General features: G+C 45.6%; 1 long non-coding RNA gene across 1 annotated transcript in view; it reads left to right on the top strand.

Annotated features, from left to right (window-relative positions):
* LOC119086192 overlaps positions 1-27,725 on the top strand; it is a 39,918-nt gene that overhangs the window by 8,731 nt on the left and 3,462 nt on the right. The window contains exon 2 of the long non-coding RNA XR_005089418.1: positions 25,979-26,083. This is a non-coding gene — a long non-coding RNA (uncharacterized LOC119086192). The remainder of the gene's footprint in view (positions 1-25,978; positions 26,084-27,725) is intronic.

Here is a 27,725-nt window from a genome sequence, read left to right as displayed (position 1 = left end):
CCGTGCCTTGATAGTTTTCTTAATCCTCCTCTTGTAGGTCACAAACAGCATTTGTGTCTCACAGGGTGTCGCTCAGCACACCTCATCACGATTGCTCTTGGACTGTGCATCGACTACCTAGAGTCAGAGGTAATTGCTCATCTCCTTCTTAATATTTAGTTGATGCAACCATAAAGCAGAGAAGTCCACTGAGTGACTTCTTCCCGTTACCTGAAGACACGTTTTTTCACTTTGCCTGGGCTCAGTTTCTGTATCTGTATAATCACAATCAGCTTTGCCTGACTTCAGAATTCTGGCTGCATCCACTTGACTGTTTTCTGTTTTTTCCGAGAGAGGGTTTCCGTGTAGCCCTGGCTATCCTGGAACTTGCTCTGTAGACCAGGCTAGCCTCAAGCTTGGAGATGGCCTCCCTCTGTGTTCCGAGTGCTGGCATTAAAGGCGTGTGCCACCACCACACGGCCCACTGACTGTTCTTGGAGAAGGATTTCAGGAAAGGTCTCGTCCACCCGGCCCAGGGGTCAGAGTCACCTGGAAGGGTGGGAAGATCAACTGGATCCCTAAAACAAAACCCCACAAAGCCTTGCAACTGTGATGCAGACCTATGATAAAGACAACTACATCATCATTTTAATCAGGTACACATAGCTGACATTTAAACTGATCTCAGATCCCCCCACCCCCAATTTTATTGGTTTCACTTTCTTATATAACCTTTGAATCTCATTAAGTTTTCAGGAAGAATTCTGTGCCTTTTTTTTTTTTTTTTTTTTTTTTTTTTTTTACTTTTTAGACTGCAATTACCTACATTTGGTCCAGAATTTCCCTGAAGGTATTCTTAGAACTTCAGTTATTCGGCAGTGTCCGGTAATGTGAAAACCAGAATGAATATAGAGCATGGAATTCTTTCACACTGAATGAGACACAGTCGTGAGCTGAGTGAATGTGTCTGAAAACACACACGTGCACATCTTGAAGTTGATCCTGAATTATTATCCACTCTGAAAGGCACAGTAACTTTCCCGGGTCACTAGGGTTTTCATTAGCATGCCGGGCTATAAATAGCTCCCTAGGGATGAAAGGAAGTGATGTGGCTTCCTTCGTCCCTGGGGACTTGGGATACCAGAGAGTAGCACAAGTGTTGGGCTCATTGTCCGCTGGTATTGTTTATAGGGTCAAATTTTAGATTAGCCTTTTGGGATGAAAAATAAAACAGTGGACCAGGGCACGGTCAAACTTCTGTTTCGCAGGGGAAATAATTTTGCATGGAATTTACCCAGTGCACGACATAAAAATTCTTAACGCAGCCTGTCTAGTACGGTGAAAAAAAAAATGTATTTCCCTGGAGTTGCTTAAATGTCATCATGCTTGGTATAAAATATGAAGTACCTCATTCTGTAAACAATCTTGCCAGGGCCTCTGCGCCTTGGTCTTCTGTGTAAGTAGTTATGGCGTCTATTTAGAAAAGGGTAATTGAGTCATTTCCTGCTGAATTCGAACAACAGGCAGCCATAAGAGGAGGTGCAGAAAAACCTTTATTTTGTTCTGTTATCTCTTAGAGCAAGCATTTTGTCTACGGAATTTAAAAAAAACAACTTGTACTCTTCCCATAGTATTTTGTCTGATCTATTCGAGACCCACAGGACAGGCCGGACGGGGAAGGGATTGACTGTGCTCGCCTGGTAAGCAGAGGATCGCCCTTCCAGATCAGAATAGGGCCTGTTTGCCTTCGAATCGTCCCAGTGTCTTCTGCATAGTAGGCCTTCTCTGAAAATTTGTCCAATGTCTTAACATTTGTTTTGCTGTGGAAATAATTTCCAGCCCCCCCCCCCCAGGACCCAGACAGTACTTGGAAGACATATTCTTCGATGATTATCACTGGAGCTGGTTTAGTTTTCCATGAGGACCCATGTATGCTATTGAATCACGGGGGAAGTTTGTGGTAAAAAAAACTATAGATAAGAAAAACAACAGAACTTGGTAACATTTGTTAAATATGAGCCAAATTAATGAGGCTCATTTATCAACTCATTTCACTTAGTAATCAAGAGTTTTGAAAACTATTTGGAGGGTTATTATATATTCCATGGCTTGGCTTTGTTCTTGAGACAGTTTTGTCATTGAGTGAGCAGGAAAAGCCTGTTCATTCTCTATTCTCTTCCCAGAGTCTAACCATATAGCCCAGGCTGGCCTCAAGCTGTTGATTCCATGTAGCCTAGCCTGGCCTCAAGCTCTCTTGATCCCATGTAGTCTAGCCTGGCCTCAAGCTCTCTTGATCCCATGTAGTCTAGCCTGGCCTCAAGTTCTCTTGATCCCATGTAGTCTAGGCTAGCCTCAAGCTCTTGATCCCATGTAGCCTAGGCTGGCCTCAAGCTCTTGATCCCATGTAGCCTAGGCTGGCCTCAAGCTCTTGATCCCATGTAGCCTAGGCTGGCCTCAAGCTCTCTTAATCCCATGTAGCCTAGGCTCACCTCAAGTTCTTGATCCTTTATAGCTCAGGCTGGCCTTAAGCTCTTGATCCCATGTAGCTTAGGCTGGCCTCAAGCTCTTGATCCCATGTAGCCCAGGCTAGCCTCAAGCTCTTGATTCTCTGCTTCAGTCTTTGAAGTGCTGGGATTATAGGTGTGAGCCACAGGCAGTCTTGAAATATACATCCACAGTTTAAAGTGCTCCATAACCCTTTGATATAATTGTCTTTTTTGCCTTTTAAGAATAATAAACTATGCTGGAGAGGGTGGTACACACCTTTAATCCCAGCACTCGGGAGGCAGAGGCAGGGGATCTCTGAGCTCGAGGCTAGCCTGGTCTACAGAGTGAGTCCCAGGACAGTCAGGGCTACACAAAGAAACCCTGTCTCAAAACAAACAAACAAACTGGCCAATGAGATGTCCCAATAGGTAAAGGCGCCTGCTGTCAGCTGAGGACCTGCATTAGAAGCCAGGCACCCACACGGTAGAAGGAGAGAACCAACTCCCTCAAATTGTCCTCTGACACCTGTGCTGTGGTACGTGTGTCCCCCCAACCCCCACATACACACTAAGTAAATGGTAATTGGTTGAAAATGAAGATTAAGACACTCATGTTCGGAGATGCCGCCAACCTTGCTGCAGTTCACCCGGCAAGTGGCAAATTTGTGTTCTTCCCTTGAACGAACTGACTTTGACACCCCACCGGCGCCTACACACGGTGAGTCTTGGTGGTGTCAAAACGTCGTTCCCTTTCGGGGATCTCTCTTGTCTGTAATTATTACCTGTAGAAGCTTTCTTGAGTCTTCAGGCTAGATTGGGGTGTTGGCTTACATAGAACAATCAAATGATCCCACCTCCGTTTCTAGTACTGGCAACATTCCGTGGGAAGTCAGACTGGGTAACATGGAATTACTTGAACTGAGGAAAAACTGAAACTCGAGTGGGTAATTCTCCTTTCCCTCTCCCCGCCCCGCCCCTCCCTGCCACGCCCCTATTCTCCCCGCCCCTCTCTGCCACGCCCCTCTCGCTGCCACGCCCCTCTCGCTGCCCCCCCACTTCTCCTTAAAGTTGGATTTGTTTATATTTTGACCAAATGGAGGGAAGAGGAAGACTCTACCTTCTCTGTTCCAGTGTACCAATTTCATAGAAAAGATGGAGTAAAAGCCGGGAGGCTGGCACATCCTGATTTAACTGTGGGATAAGCTCTCAGTACCGTGTAATGAGCCACACGAAACCAGAAGACAACCAAAGAGAGGGTGGTATTTAGTATACGTTGTTGGCCACCAGAAGGGGTCAGAGAGCAGCACCCCAGGCTTTTCCATTGGCCTAGGACCTGGGATCTCGGTGAGGTGGATGGAGATTCCGGAGCCATCATGCATGGGCTACGAAGACAGGACCCACCCCGGGGGAGATGGAGAAAAGTAGAAAGGAGGTTGGTGGCTTTGTGACTGCGCCATACAAGTCCCAGTCACGAGCCTGCACACTTCTGTAACGTCAAGGTACAAATCTCCATACGGTTCACCTGCTGTCACGTGGGGTTCCTGTCTCACGCTGCCAAATCTAATCAATAACTTAGGAGGCTGTCTTTTTTTTTTTCTTTCATTTTTCTTTATTAAGAAATTTTCTATTCACTCTACATACCACTCCCAGATCCCCCCTCCTCCCATCCCCTAGCCCTCTCTCCCAAGCCACCCCGCATCCCCACATCCCCCAAATCAAGGTCTCCCCTGGGGAGTCAGCAGAGCCCAGCACACTGAGCCTAGGCAGGTCCAAGCCCCTTCCCACTGCACCAAGGCTGTGCAAGGTGTCACACCACAAGCACCGGGCTCCCAAAAGCCTGCCCATGCACCAGGGACGGATCCCGATCCCCCTGCCTGGGTGCTCCCCAAACAGTTCAAGCCAAACAACCGTCTTCCATATCCAGGGGGCCTAGTCCAGTCCCATGGGGGCTCCACAGCCACTAGTCTACAGTTCATGGGCTTCCACTGTGTGGCCAAGTCATCTCTGTACATCTTCCCATCATGATCCCGACGTCTCCCGCCTCCTCTCTCTCGTTGATTGGATTCCCAGAGCTTAGCCTGTCACCTGGCCGTGGATCTCTGCATCTGCCTAGGAGGCTGTCTTAGTGAGGGTCACTATTGCTGTGCTGAAACATTATGACCAAAGCAACTTGGGGAGGAAAGGGTTTATTTGGGTTATGCTTCCAAATCACTGTTCATCACTGAAGGAAGTCAGGACAGGAAATCAAGCAGGGCTGGCACCTGGAGGCAAGAGCTGATGCAGAGGCCTCAGAGGTATGCTGCTTACGGGCTTATTCCTCATGGCTTGCTCAGCCTGCTTTGTTATAGATCTCAGGACCACCTGCCCAGGGGTGGCCCCACCCACCATGGGCTGGGCCCTCCGGTGTCAATCACTAATTAAGAAAATGGCCCACCGGCTTGCCTCCTCTCCAGTGACTCTAGCTTGATCAAGTTGGTATCAAACTAACCAGCAGAGAGGCCCAAAGAGCTGTGTCTTATCCACAGCCGGACGACAGCTCTTAGGGTGGGATTTGGACTCTTGCCTTCTCTTCACGTAACTAAGCCATTTGGATTCTGAGCTGAAAGACATAAATGACAATGTTATTTTGCCTTTCAAGCTATGGTGCATGATTATAGAACAATCTAGAATTTTCCCCTCTAGGCAGTCGCAGAGGAGCGGCAGGTGGAAGAGCTTGAGATGCACGCTCTGTGCTCTGTGGATGTAGGAGGGGAGAGGTTGTCTGGGGAGGAGGATGGCAATGGAAAGAGACACATTAGCTCATTCCCAGGCAGTCTCCTCTCCTCTACTCACAGGGTAATTATGCAGTTAACATTAAGATAATTTACCTACCTGGCATTTTATGCAAATGTTGCTGTACTCCTCAGCAATCAAAACAGAAAAAAAAAAAAAAGAATAAGAAAGAAATCTAGTCTGCTGGGAGCTCAAGTCCTGAGTTTCTTCAGCATATGATATGTCTAGTGTAGGGGTGAACAAAAGAGGTGTAATTCCCGACTGGAGTTCATAGCTAAAAACATAGAAGGGTGATATTTTTCACGGGACCATCTGGGAAGACTTAACTTCTTAAAAACATTAGTTTTGTTGTTACTTATGTGTGTGTACATGTGTGCCGTGGCATGTAAGTGGAGGTCAGAGGACAATTTAAAGGGAGTCAGTTTGCTCTTTCTACCATGTGGGTCCTGGGGATGGATTGAAATGGGGTTGTTAGACTTGGCATCAACTGAGCCACCTTGCTGGCCTCTCCTCAGGAGGACTTTTAAAGAGATACCTCGGCCTAAGGAAATGAAGCCACTCAGAAGAAGAAAACTGCTTTGAGAAGTCTTCTGGAGCATGCGCAGGGCTGAGAGGGTGCGGGACTGTCGGAAGACAGACGAAGGAAAACCTGACTCCAGTATGATTTACCTAGTTAAGGGCATCACTGATGTTCACCAGTGGGAGACGGCACTCTCCTTGTTGGGACTACTGTTGAGTTGGTATTAAAAGTTCTAACCATAATCATAGATAGTGGTTGACTGCCAGCCATTTGTTATTCATCGGTGACTCAAAGCGGGTGTCTGTGAACTCTAGCAGGTCAATCACATCTACTTTCTGGGAAGAGGCTGATTTTGATCAATTGAAGTAACATGAAATTAGCTATTGAAAAAAAAAAAACCCGAACATTTCAGTCGCATTGAGCACATTCATAATGTGCAGTGATCACTAATTAGATAATTGGTTCAGCATGTCCCTCACTCCAAAAGGAAACTGAATACTTACCAAATTGTTTCCCAGTCTCCCTTCCCTTGGCCTCTTGTAAGGACAGATCTGTTCTGTTTTTATGGAATTAATTATGAAGGATATTGAAATGGAATTATGTAAATGGGATTGTGCATTATTGTAACCCGCTGGGCCCGGCTTCTTTGACTTAGCGTGATACTTTTGAGGTCCTTCATGCTGTATCAAACATTAGAACTCCATTCTCTTCCATATTGTATACCACAGTGTGTTGATGTAGCCATCCTGGTGACATCTGGACAATTTCAATCCTTTTAGCATTGTGCTTTTTAACATGTGTGCATGTACTTTTTTTTTTTAAAAAAACTCTTCTGGGAGTAAATCCAGAATTGCTAAGTCATAAGGTAATACGTGTAGAGTTTTGAGAAACATTAAACTATTTTCTATTGTAAACATCGAATTTGACACTTTCACCCACAATGTGGGGGGGGGGCGGGGGGCCTGCAATTTCTCCACATCTTTCCAGGGCTTTTTATTTCCTTTTTTTTCTTTTTGTTTTCCTCTTTTTTTTTGGGGGGGGGGCTTTTTATTTCCTATCTTTAATGGCAGCATCCTAGTGTGTTTGAAGTGGTACTCCATTGTAGCTTTGACTTATTTTTCTAGCACCAACGATGGGCTTGTAGACCATTTCTATATCACCTGTAGAAGCTTATCTATTCAAGTCCTTGGGCCGTCTTTAGAATTGAGCGCCACCCCCTTCTTATTGTTGAGTTGTTATAAAACTGTTTAAAGCATGTAGTTTGGTTACGCTGTGTTGCATATTGAACATCATCCACACCCCTCTTAGAGGCGGGTGTATCCATGAGGGGTGAGCAGGAAGAATAAGTAGAAAGCAGAGGATCAGGGAGCTTGGGGGATGCCATGGAAGTGTGAAATGCCGAGATTTGTCTTCTCTCTCGTCATTCAGAGAAGTCCGATGTCTATGCATTCCGGGGATCTGTGGCCTCCACTTCCTGTTCATGTTTACTGCCCATGTCAAGCTCATAAGGAACACCTTGTCCTGCCCCAGAGCTGGGGATGGAACCTGAAGGCCTGGTGCGCGCTAGGCAAGCACTCTACCACTGGGCTGCATTTCAGTCCCAGAGTGACTTTTGTTTTGTTTTCCTTGCATGCGCTGTACACACATTCACTTACTAAGCCTCACAGTTCTGCCCAGTTGGTGGTTTTACTCTGTTACAGATGAGAGGAATCGAAAGTCAGAGAGACCAAGTGACTGGTCCCAAAGCACAGCCAGAAGGAAGCTGAAGGAACGGGGTTGGGGGTGAGGATGGGGCGGGATTCCTTCTTTGCGGATTCACGTCCTTTTTTTTTTTCTTATTCCATAGATGGCTTCGGAAGTCCCAAACATTTTTTTCCTCTGTCATTTACGTCCCTCCAACAGTCCTTCCCAAGGCTGACACTGGGGTTTTATCTGATATGGAAATTTTGTAAGTGCATCCCTGCTTGAAGTCTTTTAATGGCCTGTCATTCTTCCGGGGGCCCAGCTTCCCTTTCATGTCCTCGTCGTCTTTGGACTCCCTCATTTGTGCTCTGCTTTACAGCAGCGTCAGACCGCTCCTGATTTCTGGAATCTGTCAAGAGTTTTCGTAGCCTTGTGCTCACAACACAGAGTTCCCACTGCCAGGAATGGATTAAAGACACACACAGACACACAGACACACAGACACACAGACACAGACACACACAGACACACAGACACACAGACACACAGACACACACACACACACACACACACACACACATTATGGACCTTCCCCCGTGCCATAAAACGCACCAGTATTGGCAAAGGAATGGGGTGGGGGTGCGGGGGAGACAGAAGCTGTCAGCATTTCCGTGCTCACCTGGACTGCAACAACCAAGGGAATCCGCTAGAAAGCTAATGAGACAGCTCAGCTCAGGAGTCAGTGCCAAGTCGTAGACACATCACTGGGTCGTCTGATCACCCACGGTAACTGGTTAGAACACGGAGTGGGAGGGCAAACTCTTACTGGCGATAGCACCAAAAATGACAAAATACAAGCTTAGAAACGTGTGAGTCACTATTATAAAATTTTCTGAAACATGACTGAGAGGTGAGGGAAGAGCATCCAGATCCATGAACACACACTCGATGTCTCTGCGGAAAGCTTAATCCATGAGCTTAATTGTGAGCCTGAGGCTCGTCGTTGGCTTGGAGATGTATCATCATCTCTACCAAGTTTCTCTGGGTCCTCTCAGGAAAGTTGTAACACACCTCTAAGATTTAGCTTCTTTGCAAAACACGGGTAAAACTCTCAGGTAACCTACGTATCAAATATGAGATAAAGTGATGTGTTTAGCACACTCGGCCCAGAGTCAGATGCATACTACTTACCAAGTTGAGTATACGTTCTCAGTTACTGGTGTTGCCCAACAGATGTGTTTTGGTTTTGGTTTTCCCTGGTGTTTTGCTGGTGTGCGAGTACTTGTGGCCCTCCTTCATCTGTTATCTTTTGGTTGTACACAGATAACCCTACAGTGATTTTACTTCTGTCCTAGCTGTCGCCGAGACCCTTAAAGATCCCTTGTCCCGCTAACAACCAACCTCTCCCGTTTTCTCAAGGGAGAGGATGTTAATGCTGTAGATGACTTTTGCCAGAATTTAGATTTTTGTGGTTTGCTTCTGATTTTATGATTTAAAAGTGAAGCATCGTTGTGTGTGTTTGTGTGTAGGATGATGTGTGTGTGTGTGTGTGTGTGTGTGTGTGTATGTGTATGTAAATGCATTCCACACCAGTGTGTGGGAGTCAGAAGCCAACTTTGTGGCGTTCTCCCCTTCTACCATGCATCTCACTGCTCCCCTCCCCGCTTTCTGGCTTTTTTCCCCCCTAAACAACACAGTGAGATGTAGACAGGTTCTGTTTATAGTTGTTTGTTACTGTCCAACTTATTGTTGTATGTTTAAGTCATGACGCTGCAGTCTCATGCATGTCTTTCAAGGTGAGTTTGGATTTCCGTTGGCTGTGTACCTGGGAATGGAAATTTGACAGGGTGTTAAACTTCAGTAGACAATACCAAAGAGTCTGTTTGTATCCCTACCAGAGAGGGGCACGGGAGACTGTCAGCAGCTCCTCATCATGTCCTCATCAACACTTGACATACCGGTCTTGTGAATATTGGCAGTTCTGTTGGGTGGGTAGTTTTATTTCATTGTGGATTTATTTTGCATTTTTCAGTTGACATAAAATGTTTTCTCAAATGCCTTTTGGCCATTTGGGTTGTTATCTGAGGCTCATTTCCCACCTTTTAGGAAATGGATTAGCAATCTCTTTCATGTTGCAGGAGTCTTTTCTAGATATGATTGATTGCTTGTGTGAGAATTACAAGTCCTTCTCCCAGTTCATGGTTTGGCTTTTCATGTCTCTCTCTTTCTCTTTCTCTCTCTCTCTCTCTCTCTCTCTCTCTTTCTCTCTCTCTCTCTCTCTCTCTCTCTCCCTCCCTCCCTCCCTCCCTCCCTCCCTCCCTCCCTCCCTCCCTCTCTCTCTCTCTCTCTTTCTTTCTTTCTTTCTTTCTTTCTTTCTTTCTTTCTTTCTTTCTTTCTTTTTCTTTTTTTAGATAGAGTCTCTCTACATATCCCTGGAGAACTCACTATGTAGACCAGGATGACCTCAGCTCTGCCTCTCTCTGCCTGCCAAGTGCTGGGCTTAAAGACATATGCCTAGCTCTTGCTTTTCTGTGATGTCATTTGATGTACAGAAATTCTAAGTTTTCATGCAATAAAATCTATTATATCTTTTCTTCTTTCATGAGTGGTGGTTTTGAGTCTATTTAAGAAACTTTGAGCCACATAGTCTCATATAGGGATTAAGGCGTCGACACATGAATTTGGTGAAGAAGTAATTTACACATAATGCAGAGTCTTAACATTGTAAAACCTAACAAACCCTAATTCATAAATCAACAAACCACTTCTCCACCTGCTAGTCCATTTTTTTATGTTTTTTTTTTAAACTTGGAAATATGATAGATTACCAAAGTGTTAATGCTGTGGTCCTGTTCGTTAAGGCGCTCATACCTAATACCCAGTGTTAATAGCTGTCACCCCCTTTCCTGGGCTGGAGAGTGACGCAGTGGGTAAAGACGTTTTACTGCGCAAACCTGGCAATCTGAGATCAATTCCCGGGGCCCATATAAAGGCGGAGGGAAAGAACCAACTCCATCCAAGTTGCTGGTAGGGTTGTACTTTGTTCCCTGCTCTGCAATCCTAACAGAATTACCGTCAGTCGGGTCCTGTTCTTTGGTTAATTTGCCATCATATGTCGATGCCACTCTGCCTTGAAATCTGGTGGGAGAGAATTTCTCACCTTGTTCAATGGTGTTTTGAATGATTGTGGTCTTTTTCTTTCTTACATATCTTAATAAATGAATTAATATTAATTAATTGCATGTGCATATGTGTATTTGTTCTTGTGTTTGCTCAGGTATGTGCATGATGTGTGTATTTGTTTGGTGTGTGTGTGTGTGTGTGTGTGTGTGTGTGTGTGTGTGTGTGTGTATGTGGAGGCCAGAGGCCAACATCTGGTGTCTTCCCCTATCCCTTTTTCCCTTACTTTTTGAGCTAGAGTTTCGGGGATCTTTCTGGCTCCACCCCACCATCTCTGAGATTATGGGTGCACAATGCCTTGCTTTTTATATGGATGCTGAGGATCCAAACTCAGGCCCTCAGTGGAGCCATCTCCTCAGATCTCTCACATAATTTCAGAACTGGCTTGTTAATTTCTCTATTCAGTATGCTGCTGACATTGAGCATGGTGGTGTACACCTATGATATATCAGCCCCCGGGAAATGAAGGAAGAAGGGTTGGTACAAGTTCAAGGCCAACCTGGTTTACATAGTGAGTTCAAGGCCAGTCAGGGCTGTAGAGTGAGATGCTGTCTAAAAGACCAAAGCTGTGAAGTGGAGGTGTCTGGGGATGTGGGGGTGTAGTTTGGTGTTTATATTGGCCCTGTATTTGATCCTTATCACTGGGAGGAGGCAGGGTTAAGGGGAGAAAAGAAAGTGGATAGCTGAACATTGAAAATTTTCTGAATCTATAGATCAATTTGGAAGACCAGGTCAAGACCACTAGTAGATGTTTTTCTATTGTGTTATGTTTTTCTTTCACAACATTTGCCATAATTATTTCTGAAATTAGTCATATGATTTTGAGATGTTGAACTCTGTTTAGTCATGGGCTAGTTAATTGCCAAATGCCTGTCAAAGTAACCAATGGTGCAGTTTTTAGAAGTTTGAGCATCGTTTCCGGTGCCTTCAAGCCCTCCTATGAAACCATAGGAACCTGTGGCTCCCAGATTGGGAAATAGAAGTTCCTTCCTAGTTGCTTTGGGGACCACACAGGCTTGTAAGAGATGGGCGTGTGCTCTGTAGTCCTCCATACTTCTGCTGCAGCTGGGAACACTGGCCATAAAATTCTCTACAGCGACTGCATGATTCTGTCAAGACGTCTGTCCTCCTACAGAAGAGTGTGTTAATGAACCTCTAAGGTGTTCCGTCAGGGAAAGGTAATAATTTCCTGAGCATAGCGTATCCCCAGGATCCTTCCCTCCATGTTTATTTCCAGCCCCCAGCATCCCACACGCATAACTTCAGGTGTGATCTGCTCCTTTGGTGCCCCCCCTGGAGTTTTATCATTGGACAATTTTCTGTCCAGGAGCCTCAGGAGTTTCTGCTGAAATTTCATTCCTCAGGTCATAAGGAGCAAGAGTAACCAAACTGAGCTGTAGAGGACTCGCTTTAAGATGTATGAGAACTGCTGAGCAATTGCTGTGTTGGTAAGAGGAAGGTCTCATTCACTATAAAACCCATGTAGGACACTCATCTTCAAGCAGGACCACGATGACAGTCTCCTAATTTAACTTTTATAGACTTTTCGGAAAGGTCCCATTTACCCACCAGACTAAAAGAAAAATTTTATCTTGCTTAATTAAGCGCTCAGAACTTTTTTGATGTCTCAATTATACAAGAAATATGTGATGCACATGCTCACCACAGCTCGATGATGACTTTAGTAATTTAAAAAAAAAAAAGTGCAGCCATATTGAAACACTTGCTCAGTGATACCTCCTAGAAATCCATCTTGTCATTACCAGTCTGCAGTCAGGTTTCAGGTCCATCCACCCACCCAATTCTTCGAAGTGATTTCTCCAAGAGAGGGCATTTGTTCTTCAAATGCGCCATGTTCAGCTGTCACAGGGTGCCCTGCAATTGGACAGTTCATTACAGGAAATGGAGTTCTCCTCTCAGGAAAAGAAGTCACCGTCGTCGGACTTTGCATATGTTTCCTTTTTGAGATACCGACCGCAGAGTTTGTTTATGACTATCTTTAGCACGAACAGGAAGCCTATGATGAAATGGATGAGGGGATTGAGTCAAAAATGTTATAAAACTCAAGGGAAATATGTTCCAAATGATCCAGTGCCTTTAAAAGGGGCCCTGGAAAACCGCGAGTGTTGCAACACAGACTTGTTTTCTCGGTAGCAGGGAGGCTGTCTGTCTCATGCCAACCTCACTTTCTGTCCCCGATAGGGTATCTGGGTGGGACCAGGGCTCCGGTCTGCTTGCAGGAAGTATTTCTCTGTGAAAATCTCCCTTGTTTGAACAAAGGTTGAACCAGGAGCACTGACTTCTCTGAAGAACCTGGATCTTAACCTTCACCACCTTTGTGACTTTGATTTTTAATTAAGGTGGTTTATTAAGCAATCTAAGGAGAGGGATGGGTGTGTCCAGGGCTGTGTTTTTATATCTTCGTCTCACTCTCTCTGGGAGTAGTAGCAAGCACCCTTCGCCTGTCACTCAAGTCCTCCAACTTCTACTTCTGTCTCAGGAGGTTTCCCCATCAGTCAGCATAGGCCAGGTTCTGCTGCTGTGACAGCAAAAAGGCTAGTACCTGTCCTTGACTCCAGATGTGCTGGTAGACAGCGACAAAACCGTTACCACGGGAGGGAGAACGTTCTTCTTTCTCGCTTACCTAGGGGACAATGTGTGGCATGATGGCATCCCAGCGTGAGGTGGCCGGCACAGTCCCAGTTGACCTTCAGTGCAAATACACTCTTGTTCTTATAAACCAGTAAGAGGTAACAGCAGGATTTACTCTATCCTAAGGTACTATCTAGTATACTAGTGACTTGGTGGGCAGACAAACACATCCATATTAAATAGTCGGCTCAGGACTAGTGGAGGGCTAGAGAACCCATGCATGACTTCGAAGACATGAGCCTGACTCTTTTATTTATGTCTGGCAGAACTTGAAAGGCATGTGTGTTTTCACCCACTACCGAGGCCTCATTCTAATATTCTGTTTGCAGGAGATTATTGAAAGGAACTTGGCTTTTTTCAACAACCCCTGCAGAGAGCCATGCCACTTTATTTTAGGAGGAAAGGGGCAGTTTGCATTGCAAATACTGTGACCAATTATCTTAGTTTGCTTGAGACTCGTGCGTTTCCGAGTCTAGACTACCAAGAAAGACTCAGACAAATCGTGACCCAAATGGCTGGGATGCTGTCTTCAGATTTAGACAGCTTAGGGTCACACTGGACCTTGCAACTCTTTCCATCAAAGTGTTGATCACACTGTGTTGCATGTTCAATGTGAACACAGAACTCTGAATTCTAGAGACCAAGGACCATCCCATTTTCTACTCCCAGTGCCTTACATGGTGTACCTACAACCTCAGAAGAGCTCCAGAGCTACTGAATGGATGGACATTGTTTCTTGGATGTGATTGGCTTTTTCTCCTTGAGGCTGTGATTGGCTTTTTCCCCCCCTCCATAAGACTTTCTCCCTTTTACTTATGATTTTATCCAGATGCCAGTTTAACTGTAAAGAAGGGTAGGGAATCATCCTTGAGTGTAGCTATGAGCTTGTGGAAGCTTTCAGTGTGCCCATAGTATAAGATTACGTAAACCAAGCTCTGGGTTTCAGCCTAAACTGATTCCTTATTAGACCGACGGAATAATTGAATCTCCTTGTTTGGTATTTGTTTAAAGACACAAGGTCATGGGACCACTGGTTATTTGAGGCTGTAGAGACATACGTTGTAAATTTGATTTAGCTGTTTCTGGTCGCTGGGTATGCTGTGACCGAAGACCCAAGCTTCCCAAGTCTGCCCTCCTTCCCCTCCCTTGGGAATGCAGGGCAATGTGCCCTCCAAAGTCAGAGGCAGGAAGAAAACCTCCAGGGGCACGCCTCACTGATGGGCTGCGCTCATGCCCAGTTAAGGACGGCGAGCAGCAGACGGAGCGATTTGCTCCAGAGAATCAGAATCAGATAATATCCACCTGTCGAATATTTCCACAGCAGCTTAAGAGGTGTGCTGAGAAAATCTGTGGTTCCCGACTCCTTAGACATCTTTGCTTTCATCCGTCCTCTCTCCTAAATGACCAAGATTTCCTGAGACATACTTTAAAGTCTATGAAGAGCCCCTGATGAGCTGTGGGGACGTCACCGAACTGGGCAGTCATGCCCATGTTCAGGTTCCTCATCTGGAAAATCGTTCTCATTACGTTTCTCTTTATTTCTTCTTCCGTGGATTCGACTTGTTCTTGGACGATTGCAGATACGTCTAGAGCGCATCCTGTTCACTTTCCCTCCCGCTCTCTTTTATCTCCCTCCTGCCCCCGAGAGGAGGGATGAAAATTAAATGCAGCACTAAAATACATGGATGAATCACTTAGAAAAGAGATTCGGCTCATGACAGGGGACAAATGGCGACGACGAGGGTTTGGTAATAGGTGCTTGAGTCATTTCTGAATTTTAATAGAAGGAAGCCCTCCCAGACAACCAAACGGGAACACACAGTTGTCACTACATTTTGTTCTTTACAGCAAATAGTCTAGGCTATTAGGAAATGCCAGTCGTATTTATATCCCCTGTTAGACCACACTGACCCTCAACATTTGCAGAGGTATTTACTGGGGTTATTACATGAGTCATTTGCTTTCCCCATACTCCTTAAGAAGTCCTTTCGTATCACCGTACCTGCATTCTGAGCATAAAACTGTTTTAAATGATAAAACTTATGAAAGGCACGTTTGAAAAATGCTGATATGAGAAGAATACGGTATGATACGGAAGGCTGCTTACTGGCTTGCTCTCTGAAGTACGCTCAACTTGCTCTCTTATACAACCCAGGACCACCCGCCCAGGGATGGCCTCACTCACAGTGGGCTGGACTCTCTTCTACATCAATCGACAACCAAGGAAATGCCCCTGCAGACTTACCTACAGGCAAATCTGATGGAGGCACTTTGCCAAAGGAGGTTCCCCTTCACAGATCACCCAAACTTGTATCACGTTTCAAGAAACTAGCCAGAGCACATACTCAGAAGGGCACAAACTGAATACAGAAGCTTCAACTTTCTTTTCAACATAGGCTTACACAAACTTCTCAAGTTTGTTCTCTGTGGCTCTACGAAGGATAAAAACCAGAGAGCTGGTGACTGAATTTAAGGACATCTGAGGTTAACAGTACAAAGAAAAATAATGTGTAAAAGTAACGGTCCAGATACTCAAGATGCATATTAATGAATTTAATTATCATACCAGAGATTTTCATTGATAAACAGGGCTCTGGACATATTAAGTTACCACACAAATCATGGCCTTTTGAGATGTTGGATATTTGTGCAGTTTAATATGCAAACAATTTTTTTTTTTCGAGACAGGGTTTCTCTGTGTAGCTTTTCGCCTTTCCTGGAACTCACTTGGTAGCCCAGGCTGGCCTCGAACTCACAGAGATCTGCCTGGGTCTGTCTCCCGAGTGCTGGGATTAAAGGCGTGCGCCACCACCGCCCGGCTGCAAACAAATTTTATAGGAAATTATTTTCTATTTTTATTTGTTTTCATTTTATTTTAAGCGTACGGGTGTTTTTCCCTGTGTTTGTTCACTACTTGCCTGCAGTGCCTAAGGAGGCCGGGAGAGTGTGAGATCCCCTGGGACTGGAGTTAGAGGGTTGTCAGCCACTGTGTGGGTTCTGGGAATCTAGCCCGGGGCCTCTGGAAGAGCAGTCGGTGTGTCTGACTGCTGAGTCATCTGTCTAGCCCCTATAATAAATGATTTTTAAACTAAATCATATCTTGAAAACTGGATACATAGAAAACCCAGAGGATACAGTGAACTCATTGGGGAAGGCCTTAACTTACACGGATACAGTAGAAAATACAGGAGCTGGAAGATAAGTGAGAAACCTGCAATGTTTACACTCAGCTCTGCAGCTCCTGCATCTACTCAAACCACGGTTTAAACACTGAGCCCATGTACGATGGCTAATTTTGGTTGTCGACTGGACACACCTGCAGAGAGGGAGCCTCAACCCAGAAACCGCCTCCATGAGATTGGCCTGTGGCCTGGCAGGTCTGTGCGGCATTTTCTTGATTGACATGGGAGAGTCCAGCCCACTCTGGGCGGTGCCATCCCCCGGTAAGAGGTGTCCTGGATTGTATAAGAAAACAAGCTGAGCAAGCCATGAGGAGCAAGCCAGTAAGTGGCATTCCTCTGTGGTCTGCTCCCATTCTTGCCTTCAGGTTCAGCCCTTTATCTTCATTTTCTAGCCAAGGAGTAGTTCACAGTGGTTTGCATATAATTCAAAGCCCTGCACCAGAGCATAGGTTTAACCCCAGGTGGGGCTATCTCATGGCTCCTGAATTCCCAATCAACCATAATACCTCTCAGCCGTTAATCCCCACCCCCACCCCACTTTTGAACTTTGGATTTGGCATATAAATTCACCTTCACCTTGATGACAATGTTTTGATTTTGTAGGTTCAGTTACTTTGGACGCGGACATTCCCTGTTCCATTTTCCCATAGGTCCCTTCATTTCCTGAATTCTTGCAACTTAAAAAAACAAAAAACAAACAACAACAACAACAACAACAAAACACAATGTAGCCCTGGCTGTTCTGGAACTCACTTTGTGGACCAGGCTGTCCCTGAAGTTGTGTTAAACCCTCCAGGCTCTGTCTCCTGAGTGCTAGGATTACGGGTGTATACCATCACGCCTGGCTTGCTTTCTATCCATTTTAACTTGGATATTTCTTAAAAATGAGAGGTTGGTCTGCATGTAATAATCCAGGCACAGGTGCTCGGTTTCGGGTACCAGGGCAGGATAATGTTTCCAGATCCATTGCCAGTTCTCACCAGGACGTCTGGGTGTCATCAGCTCTTTGGCTGGAGTAGGGCATTTCCATTGGAACAATCTCCAGCTAAGATCAGTGGCCATGTGGTCACAGCCTTCAGGGAACATAGTGTCTTGACCTCTCTTAAGTCTATTCAATTTGTTTATTCAACAAGCATTTTAAAATACTGTGCCAATCTCTGTTTTGGTTCCTGTGGAGAACTTGGAACAAAGGACCCACGTCCCCAGCTGTGTGGATCATGCCGTGTAGATAGTTGATACATACACAAATGGATGCTAGCTCATGCTCTAAGTGCTGTGCAGAAAAAAAAAAAAAGCAAGTCCGGCAAAGAGGGGAAAAGACTGAGATGAGGACATGCCTTTTTATACAGGGTGGCCAAGGACATTCCTGATAAGGTAACATTTGAGCAGAATGCGAAGGAGACCAATATTCAGGGAAGAATATTCTAGGCCAGCATTTCTCAACCTTCCTAACGCTGCGACCCTTTAATACAGTTGCTCATGCGTGGTGACCCCCAACCATAAAGTTATTTTTGTTGCTACTTCCTAACTGTAATCTTGCTACTGTTATAAATTGTCATGTGTTTTGTAATTGTAATCTGTGTTTTCCGATGATTTTAGGTGATCCCTGTGGAAGGGTGGTTCACCCCCACAAAGGGATCTCAACCCACAGATTGAGAATTACCACTCCAGGCATCTAGAATGGCAAAAGCAAAGGCTTTTGGGAAGCTACTTGCCCTGTTTTTTTTTTTTTTTTTTTTTTTTTTTTTTTTTTCTGAGACAGGGTTTCTCTGTGTAGCTTTGCGCCTTTCCTGGAACTCACTTGGTAGCCCAGGCTGGCCTCGAACTCACAGAGATCCGCCTGGCTCTGCCTCCCAAGCGCTGGGATTAAAGGTGTGTGCCGCCACCACCGCCCAGCTACTTGCCCTGTTTTGAGGTATGTCTATATAGGGACAGCAGTATATCCATAGGGGAGGGATTTTGGACAGATGAGGTAGGTGGGTGAGGTCAGAGTGTCAGGGTGGGGATACAGATCCGAGGTGATGTGTTTGCCCAGTTAACACGAGGCTCTGGCTTCATCCTCAGTACCAACAAACAACAAAAAAATGAACAAAACACAGGCTTGAGGACAGGCAGATTATATGCGGACTTTAAAATCGTAGTCCTGCCTCTAGGTTTTTTATTCAGCGTGAAACAGGGAGCCATCCGATGGTCACGGGGTTCACAGTTCACTCTGTGGAGGATGCACTGGAAGCAGGGAGGCCAGTTAGCAGCTATCCAGAAGAGGGCCAGTAGAGGTATGGACTTGGGTAATGGCAGAGATAGGGGAAAATGGGATCGGATCTTGGTTACAGATGGCCAAGGAGGAGAGAGAAGTACATCTAAAACCAAGGTTTTCAGCTTGAGAAACTGGAAGCGTTGGATGGATGGAGTTGCCTATTATTGAGTTAAGGAAATACTGTCAAAGGGTGTGTGTGTGTGTGTGTGTGTGTGTGTGTGTGTGTCTGTGTGTGTGTCTGTGTGTGAACTATGAACATACATTTTCATATATGGTGGTGGGGAACTAGGGCCTCTACTGATCATCTATATTTTTGGATATATGATATGAGTAATATTTCTGGGAAAGAAGGTAGGGTTAGAGTTCATATGGGCTTACACACTTCGAAGACATTCCAAGTCTAGATATCCTAGTGTTAAATGAGATCACCTAGATAGGTTAGGAATAAAAAACAGACCACAGGACCGAACCCTGGAGTGTTCCAGCATACCACTTAAACTTGAAGAGATAGCTGGGTGTGGTGTGGTGTGGTGGTGCATGCCTATAAGCCCAGTAATTAAGGGAACCATATGAATCAGAAAATCAAAGTCATTCTCTGCTACACAGTGAGTTTGAGACTAGCCTTGGCTACATGAGACCTTGTAGGATGAGCTGAAGCTACCCTTGCTTGAGGCAAGAGGCAACAGGGCTTTCTTTCACGTTTTCATACTTGTCTGTGTCCTTTTCTTGTGCCTATACATGCAGATCTTATATCTTCTCTTTGTGTGTCATTTTCTAAGATTTATTATGTGGCGCCATGTGCTTTTCTGTCTCCCCCACTGGACTATGAACCTTCTGAGAACAAAGACCTAGTTACAGTTGTCTGTAGATGTCCCCTCAGGATGGTGCCTGGATCATGGCAATCATAATTATTTGTTACATCATAAAGGACAATAGCAGCGTTCACATTCTTACCCAAGATGCTCTATTTTCTGTGAGCTACTAAAGTAGAGTGAACTGGCCTAGGCCAAAGACCCCGTCTGTTCAGCAGAAACGAAATGACAGTGACTGTCCCCACCTACAGTGTCTTCACATCTCCACTCTATTCCTTTCCTGTCAAATAACAGATTGAAGCATATTTTCTCCAGAAAACTTCGGCTGGTTATCCATCGCACAATCTGTTAGTCGGTCCCCTCCTTAAGAGGCTTCCCGTTAGCACTGGGGCTGCAGCTGTCCATGTGCGTTCTGGGATTTTACAGTTCTCCCTTTCCTGGCTACACTGCGCCCTTAGAAATCATGTCTTCCATAAAATGAAACACTCTCTACTTTGTGACGATGGTGCCGTTAAAATGAAAAGCTGACCAGGAACTTAGTATCCAATAAAGTATAGTTCTGATCAATAACTTGTGTGAGCTACAACTATAATCCTCTAAAACATAAGAAAAAATATCATAAAACCGTACCAAGTTCCATATAAAGTAGCCATAAACACACCCTGTGTATACAAGAGGATCAGGGATGCTATAAAACGTGTATGTAAAGACTACAATTATACCCTATGCTCTAAGTTTCCCCTAAATCAAATGTGTCTATTAAGATGAATGTTTTCAACATATTAACGAACAGTAGTGCATTCTGTTTGTAAGGTACTAATAGGTTATTGGAGGATTATTCAGGCCCTTTAACTAATGATCACCCCTAGCACATTGGAAGTGATTGCCTTGCACACTGTATATAGGCTGTTCTCCCCAGAGCAGAGGCTTAGTAAGTAATCCTGTTGATCCTTGATTGCACCCAAATTAGCAGGCTCAAGAAAGGTTTCCTATCTATTGTTTAAGAAAAAGCTGGGATTAGAATTCTCTAGAGAAATGGAACCAAGAGCGTATGTGGATCGGATTGGATTGGTTATATGGTCAGAGGCTTGGAGAGTCCAGTCGTAGCCATATATACGCTGGAGAGGTACAGACTTAGTTGGTTAGTGCCAAGATGGGAAGGTACAGCGGCCCCAGTGTGACGCCAAAGCCTTGGGAGACCCCTGGAGGTCTGCTTGAGTCCACACACATAGAGTGAGGAGGACAGAGTCTGGTGGCCGTGGGCAGTGGCACCAACAATATAGGCACACCTACTGTCTGGCTTTGTCGTCGTCTGAAGCATGTCTCATCCAGCTCCCCCACCGTCCCGTTGAGTTATGTTTCCCCCACAGTTATTGTCCCTTATGCAAATTTTCTCTGGAAATACCCCCCCCACCCCACACACACACAGACCTTCACTGTTTCCAGGCATCTGTCAATCCCATTGAGAAGACTGATCCGCAAGCCTCCTCTGGAAAGCTGCGTTTCTGCTCTAGTCTTCCTGGGAATGGATCTTCCCTTACATAATTTTTGTTGTAGGAGTAATAAAACAATTGCTGATTGGAAGAAAAAATTAATAGAATCTCTTGTGACAGAATATCACAGAATATATATATATATAATAGAATATCTGTGACAAGATTTCTAACCGGCCTGACTATCCTTGCACAAAAGTCAACAGGATAATGAACTTTGTTGAAGGCCTACTGTGTGCCGGTGGGCCAGGCTTGAGGCTCAGGAGACACTGAGAAAGTATCTGACTTGTGGCCCTTAGGGAGCACTGTGAGGTGTGGGTGTCAAGGAAACAGTGCCCAGGACTAGTCATGGGCATTTTCTTTAGGATGGTGGCAGATTTGATGACCTTCGTGGTGGCGGTTTTGGTCATGTGGTGAATGGCTTTGTAGTCAATACAGATCTGGGGAAGGGAGGGACATTTGGAGGTAGTTATACAAGACATTCTCTGTGTTCCCTACTGGAATCTGATAGCTGGAACTTCATTTTTAATTCAGAAAAATCTCATAATCCCATTGCAAACGTGAATATGATGATGATGATGATGATGATGATGATGATGATGGGTGAAGCTGACATCTTTTTTTTTTTCTGGAGCTGAGGACTGAACCCAGGACCTTGTGCTTGCTAGGCAAGTGCTCTACCACTGAGCTAAATCCCCAACCCTGAAGCTGACATCTTATGTAATAGGGAATCCAGTTAAGGAAATACAAGGCTGAGACAGTAATGTGGAAAGAGCTCCTTGGTTTCCAAGGGTGGATCATGTTGAATGATCTTCCAAAGAGGAACCAGATTGAATACGCCCACTCAGATTTATGTGGTTTCACTACTGTTTTCTCTCAGAGCTTTGAAGTTGTTTTTTTCTTTTTCCGGGAGATAGGAATCTATGTATTTCCATGGAAATAATGTGGATCTGCCCACATAGTAGTTTTGTGGGCCAACCACTAGCTTCAGGAGTAGGAGCACGTCCAAATAATTGCTTAAGAAAACCCCAAAATGTGCAAGCAAAGAATTAGGGAGCTCAGTTCAGATGTTAACAATGATAGGACATTTGGAGAGTTGTTGCTGTGGGACCAGCTTATCCACCTGTTCTGATTTAGACTGTGATTCCCGAGTAACATTTTGGTAAGTGTGAGAGGACAGTGAGAAACAAGACCCCAAAGCTTTGAAATCCAGTGTTGACATTATTTGTCTGAACTGTGCGTACCTGTGGTGCGTGCGTGCGTGCGTGCGTGCGTGCGTGCGTGCGTGCGTGTGTGTGTGTGTGTGTGTGTGTGTGTGTGTGTGTGTGTGTAAGGTTATAATGAAAAAACACAGTTCTAAAAATAAGAAATGACCTTAGCGAAAAACTGAACAAGCATGTGAGTTGTGTGTACCCATGATGCTCCAGAAGCTGAGGCGCATACAGCTAATCAGAAGGAAGCAGAGGCCCATGCCTGCACTGGAGTTACTTTTGCCTTCTGCTTCCTCTCTGTCTAGTCATGAGGCCTGCTTTCACAGACTTCTCTTTTGCTAGGCCTCCTTCCTCTGTGGCTCCCCATGGAGCTCAGTAAAAGCCAAACTTGCTTTATTTTGTGCTGTTGGGAGCAGAACCCAGGGTCTAGTGTAGGCTGGGCAAGTGCCCTACCACTGAGCTGCATGTCCGGCCCAAGGGTGAACTCTTTAGCATGGCACTTGAGGTTTCTATAGTGTGTCTTTCAGGGTTCATCTCCCAGCATTAGCCAGCATACACCCTGTAGTCTTATTACACACCGCCCTTCATGGAATGGGCTATGCATGTAACTTCACCCTTTTGAGCAGAGGAAGACCCCTACCTGGGTAGTAGTTCAAACATCACTCTTAGCCTTTAAAAATTCCTTTAAGAAAGTGGGAGTCTCTGTGTGGAAAGGGTTTCTATGGCAACGCTTCTCAAGATACGTCATCATCATTTGCTGAAACAGAGCACATTCATCTCACGTATCAATTGATGTTAAGAGTCCAGTGTCTGAGAGTGAAAACCAGGTACCAAGTACAACCGCATTTCAAAGGCAGATGCCAGACTGCCAAGCGCTGGGCTTGTGAAGAAGAACGTGGTTTTGTGAGCTCGTGAGAACTTCAGGATAGAAAAAGCTGGAAGAACCAGAGAGGGCGGATGTTCTCAGAGTGCTGACAGCCTGTACTGTGCGTTTCTCTTCTGCTGCCCACAAGGACAGAATGGAAGGAGAAAGTTTCCTTTGCCCTCAAGTCAAGGAAAAGGACCTTCAAGAAGGACATCCGAGAGAAAGCCAGAAGTCCCACAGGGACTGATAACCAGTGGTTTTGCTCTGGAGACGCCCGAGGGCAAAAGGCAGGAGCTGGGGCACTTGGCTGTCCATTGGCTGAGTAGAGGACAACCTCTCCTCTCTGGACATTAGCTGTATTTAGTTTCGTAACAACTTGCGAGAGTTATGAATGCATCAGGTATAAGAATCAGTGCAACAAAATAGCCCAGAGCCTTTTAAAGACAGTTGTAGGCTTTTTTTAATGAAAAAGATTATACAATATATTTTGATCATATTCTTTCCCTCCCCAAACGCCCCCTAGATCCTTCCCACCTTCATATTTCCCAGCTTTATGTTCTCTTCCTCCCTGGCTCCCTCCCTCTCAGAAAACAAAACACCAAAAACTAACCTCCTCCAAATGAAAAGTCAAAATAAACTCAATAGACAAAACAAAAACAAAAACAAAAAAACCCAAAACAAAACCAAAAACCAAAACCAAAACCAAAATACCCAAACAAACAGCACATAGGAAAACCACGGAGTCTATTTTGTCTTGGCTAGCTGCTCCTGGGCATGGGACCCGCCCTGGAGTGTGATTGAAACACTCAGTGACTTTTCACTGAAGAAATCTACCTGATTTTTCCCTTCCCCAGCAGGAATTAATTACAAATAGCTTCCTGGTTAAGAGTGGGATTTTATGTCCACTTCCCCTTCTCAGTGCTGGATTTTGTCTGGTTTGGGCCTGTGCAGACTGCGTGTGCAGTCACCGTCTCTGAACTCACAGGCGCCTCAGCTCTGGTGTCTCCGGAAGACAGACGCTGTTCCTTTGGGGTCATCCACCACCTCCGGCCCTTACCATCTTTCCGCCTGCTCTTTCACACAGATCCCCGAGCCCTGGGGACAGGGGTTTGATAAAGACTTCCCACTTGGGGCTGAATGCCTGCAGTCGCTTTTGAACCTTGCTCCAGCTGGAGGAGACAAGAGTTGGGATTCTGGTTTGAAGGTGTCAAGATGGATGGTTTGATAAAGGCTGAGAATTAGAAGCCACAGGAGGGCCATTGCAAAGAGGCGATCCAGTAGGGTGCCTCTGAGGATCCCTCCCCGGCACCCCCAGGAATAGTCACCCCCCAAATCCCCAAGCACCAAGGCTCACAAAGGTACTGATAGTAAGAAACCTGGCTGTATCTTTCTTGGCGCCAGCCCTGGAGAAGTCAGGCGGTGTAGGAAAGACATGAGGCAGGGAGGTGAGAGAAATGGCCAACCTTACTCCTTCACCACATCCCCCCATCTTCTGTGTAGACCGAGGTGGCCTCCTACGGGGACCTGAGGAGCGTGGGCTTTGAGTGACATTTGCAGTGCTCCGTGGAACTGAAAACCAGCCTGAAACACTTTGCTCTAAGGGTATTCAGAAAAGAATCATGGCAATCTGTCCCCGATTTTGGATGTCGTTCACTCTTCACACAGGCCCACACAATGGGATTAGATTAGTAGCTGAGAGCACAAGACCTCAGGCTGAGCAGCTACTCTTTCAAGCCATATGTGTAGATGGGTGGGTGGTAGAGTGCTTGCCTGTGTGTGTGAGGCCCTGGACTTAGTAACCAACACCAGGAGAAGAAGATTTAATCTACTTGTTCAACACGTCATTGGAATTTGTTTATTAATTTACTGTGTCTTCATATGAGGGAAGAGGTCATGGATTATAGCCCTCTTTGCTTTGGTTAAGGTTTCTATTACTGTAGTAGAGTGTCACGACCAAAAGCAGCTTGAGGAGGCAAGGTTTATTTCAGTGTATAGTTTGTAGTTGAGCGGGCAGGGAAATCAGGGCAGCACTCGGGTAGGGACCTGGAGGTAGGTACTGATGCAGACAGAGGCCATGGAGGAGTGCGTTTGTTCAGCCTGCTTCCTTAAGCACCCAGGGCTGGCACCACCCACAATGGGCTAGGTCCTTCCCACGTGAATCACTCATTAAAAAACAAACAAACAAACAAAACCCTACAGGCCTCCTATGGCCTCATCTTGTGGAGGCATTTTCTCGATGGAGGATCTCTCTTCTCTTACGACCTTCTGTGCCAACTTGGCAGAAAACTCACCAGCACAATCTTTAGTGAGGCAGCATTTGATTTACAGTGAATGTTCGTTGAATGACTAAAGGAACACATGATGTGTGGGGAGCCGATGGAGTCCTGAGTGAATGTGTGTTACTGAGATGAAGCACAGCCATGCCAAGGAATCCGGTGCCTCAGACCCATGGGAATGGCAGAGCGGCCCCCTGCCCCCCAGTAAAGATGTTGACTGATGGTGTGTGCAGAAAGTATTAGCTGCGGCTCCCCCTTCGCGGTACCCCGCCCCCCAGCATGGCTGAAGCCTGAGGTTATTCCTCTATAGATCCTGCCTCCTCCTGGCTTACGCTGTCTATGAGAAACATGCTGAGGTTCCCGGCCGCTGCTGCCCAGGCTCCATCCGCGTGTACAGACCATTGGATTAGCCTCAGCTTTTCCTCGCGTGTGTCTGATGGTTCCGCTTCCTTCACCCCAGTTAGATCAAGCCCTAAGCCATGCAGGTGGTAACAGTGATTAGTGAAAACTGATGGAATACAGTGGTTTAGGCTCAAACTGGTTGGTGTGGGGTTCTTTGGCCAGTTGCTTAACTATGTAAAGCTTGATTTTTTTTTTTTTCTTTTGTTAGTGACAAAAAAATAGTATTGTTGACCTCGTCGGATTCCTTTGAGGATCAGATGTCTGACCACTACGTAAAATGCTTACTCCTGTGGCTGGGAGCTAATGACGGTTGGTAAGTAAGAGTTGTGATGTCAGAATCATTATTGTCATTAATGCTGGTGCGATTAGGACACGCTACACACTTCCCCATCCCAGCTGGGCCCGGTGTCCTTGAACTGGACAACATGTCCTTGACCCCACGTTGGCGTGCCTTGACCTTGATGTCTAGGGGTTTTCCCTCTCAGGAAAGAAACTGGTTTTCTCCTGGTTTGAGCTGCCTTACTTCAGTCCGCACTGAAGTTTTGTCTAGGGGAAAAAACTGCTTTGTCCTGGACACTCGTTGAAGGCTTCTGCTTTTGAAACCCTGTCCCCTCACCCACACAGGTGTCCCTCACACACACAGGTGTCTCCTCATGCACACAGGTGTCCCCTCACCCACGCAGGTGTCCCTCACACACACAGAGGTGTCCTCCTACCCACACAGGTGTCCCCACACCCACACAGGTGTCCAGGACATCTTACTGGTGAGTCATTCTGGGGAATCCATGGCCCAGGTCATCTAGTGTCTGGACCTTCTTCACAGCTGTTTTGTGACTTCGTTAAGTCCCTTCCTACTGACTCTCTGTCTTCTAGTATTTTGCTGCTTTTTCTTTTTCTTCTGTCCTGTGCACTTCTGCCTGAAGTAAAATTCCTTTCATCTGTGCAACATGCAGTGGAGATTTCGGGAAAGCTACAGTGATGAGTAACCACGAAGAATCCCCGTATGCGTCTCATTTATTTAAGAAATGTGATTTGAAAACAATTGATTTGGGGATGTGAAATGTACATGTTCATGTTTTTACGGGTTGGATCATTTTCTTGATGTGTCCTAGGTTTCCCAGGCCAGTCTTGAACTCGCAGGGTAGAGTGCTATGCCAACTTTAGCGTCCCCGGTAGCTGGGACAGTAGGTGTGCACTACCCTATCTACCTCGAGTCCATTCTTCCTTAATGTGTAAAGTGAAAACCTGTAGAGCTATACATGCCATTTTGTAAAGACAAGCACGCAGAAGATAAGTGCTCCAGTGTTTGGTAAAGGAATGACCAACAGGGCCGATGTCATCGGCAAGGGAGCTCCATGGTGGTGGCGGCTGCAACTTCTCTAGACTCTGAACAGTGGAATTTCTTAAAGATGGACTCAGTTTCTACGTCATTTGTTTATCAGCAACCAAACAGGACTTACAGTATCGGTTGCTTTCAGCTCCTCAACGTGTCTTGTTATTCTCAAACGAAGCTAGTACAGGAGAAGGAAGCAGAGTTTGCAGAGAGGATGAATGACATGACGAGCCAGATCAGCCTTATCTAAAGCGGATGTGCCAGACCTCCAATCTGGAGGAGCCCGGAACCTCCCTTCCCCACCTGCTGTGGGATGGTTTGTATGTTAAATTGCTCTGATTGGCCAATAAATAAAACACCGATTGGCCAGTGGCCAGGCAGGAAGTATAGGCGGGACTAACAGAGAGGAGAATTGAGGGAACAGGAAGGCGGAAGGAGTCACTGCCAGCCGCTGCCAGAACAAGCACCATGTGAAGATGCCGGTAGGCCATGAACCACATGGCAAGGTATAGATTTATAGAAATGGATTAATTTAAGCTATAAGAACAGTTAGCAAGAAGCCTGCCACGGCCATACAGTTTGTATGCAATATAAGTCTCTGTGTTTACTTGGTTGGGTCTGA

The sequence above is a fragment of the Peromyscus leucopus genome, chromosome 18, assembly GCF_004664715.2.
Source record: "Peromyscus leucopus breed LL Stock chromosome 18, UCI_PerLeu_2.1, whole genome shotgun sequence".
NCBI lineage: Eukaryota > Metazoa > Chordata > Mammalia > Rodentia > Cricetidae > Peromyscus > Peromyscus leucopus.
Note: the sequence above shows the minus strand (reverse complement) of the source record. Positions and strands in the feature narration are given on the sequence as shown.